The following is a 1809-nucleotide window of genomic DNA, read 5'->3' as shown; positions in this document are numbered from 1 at the left end:
CAGTCTTGAACTCCTAGGCTCAAGCGATCAGAGAAGCTGAGACTACAGCCACACGCCACCATGGCTGGCTAATTATCTTATGTTTTGTAGAGATAGTGTCTTGCTTTCTTGCCCAGGCTGGTCTTGAATTTGAACTCCTAGGCTCAAGCAGTCCTCCTGCCTCAACCTCCCAAAGTGCTAGGATTACAGGCATAAGCCATTGTGCTCAGCCTCTTACCACATTCAAATTGAGAGCTTGTGTCCTTTTAGCTTTAATACTTCAAGTATCTAAGAAGCCACTAAACTGCCCAACGATGAGCTAAGTGTATTCTAAGAAGTGTAAGAGAGGTTCAAGGCCCAGTCATCCATGTAATTGATTAGGATACTTGGGTCTTTGAGCAAGTTATTTAGCTGCTCTGAGCCTCATTTCCCCAGTTGTACAATGGGCATAATCACCCTTGCCTTGACTACTTCAATGAGTTATTGTGAAAATCAAATACGATAATGACTGGGAAAGTGCTTTTTAACCTGCTAAGCTTTACAAATATTTAAAGCAACCATAAGATTATTATTGTTAGTCTAAAAATCTCTGGAAGCCCTTTAGTTTTCTCAGCATCTCTAGTTCATGTATTTTCTGCAAAGATTAGATTTTGCCCGTGGGTCTGAACACCCATGTATGGACTCCCCTCCAAAAACAGATCTTCATTCATGAAGGACCTGGTGTAATAAGCTCTCTTTTTGCCAGGCTGCCATCCACAGTGTTCCTAGTTAATAGCTTTCTCAAAGCCCTTCTTGTAAGCCGTTTGGGAAGCTGGCCACTCCCAGTGCTTTGGCTGGGGCAGATCCCTGAGAAACTTTGCAGGCTCTGGCCAGCTGTCCCAGGTTAATATGTGATGACTAAGCATCTTGAGCATCTGCCTCCTCTCCACCATGTTTCCACTCCTACCTGCACAGAAACACACATACACACACACATATCTGTTATTGGAAACAAAATTGGAACATAGAAAAAGGAACCCCCAGCAAGAAATAGCCATCTCAGAGACATCTGCATTAACATTCCTCATCCTTCCTTGTCCTCCCTGGACCTTTTCTTGCTCCAGCTTACATTGCTCTATGGGTGCAGCCAGGACGTTCTAGTGAACCTAATGCCTTTATAACTGCAAGTCTCAGAACAAAAAGATGATTTTGTCTCAAGCTGAGCTAAAGACAGGGCAAAATGATGAATAAAGAAAGTGGAAATAGACTATAGAAGATAGAAACATTCCTCGTTGCTAAATGGGAGTAAGAGGGGCTTGAGCTGGTTAGTAGTGGGCTGGAGAGTTCAGGAAACACATTTTGGGTTTAGGGCTTAATCTGACTGTATTAGTCTGTTCTCATGCTGCTAATAAAGGCATATGAGAGACTGGGTAATTTATAAAGGAAAGAGGTTTAATGGACTCACAGTTCCACATGGCTGGGGAAGATTCACAATCATGGCAGAAGAGAAAGGAATAGCAAAGGTGTATCTTACATGGCAGTGGGCAAGAGAGAATGAGAGTCACGCAAAAGGGGTAACCCCTTATAAAACCATCAGATCTCATGCGATTTATTCACTACCACAAGAACAGTATGGGGGAAACAACCCCCAAGATTCAGTTACCTCCCACAGGGTCCCTCCCACGACACGTGGGAGTCATGGGGAGCTAGAATTCTAGATGAGATTTGGGTGAGGACACAGCCAAACCATATCACCAGTATTAAAAGCAAATGGCTATTTGTTGCCCTTGGTAAACAGGTATGTCTTATAGAAATGCTTCCCTTCAAGAAACTTTCAGTCTCTCAGATATC

This window comes from Cebus imitator, unplaced genomic scaffold (assembly GCF_001604975.1).
Source record: "Cebus imitator isolate Cc_AM_T3 unplaced genomic scaffold, Cebus_imitator-1.0 Scaffold458, whole genome shotgun sequence".
Classification (NCBI taxonomy): Eukaryota; Metazoa; Chordata; class Mammalia; order Primates; family Cebidae; genus Cebus; species Cebus imitator.
This window is presented reverse-complemented; position numbering follows the sequence as displayed.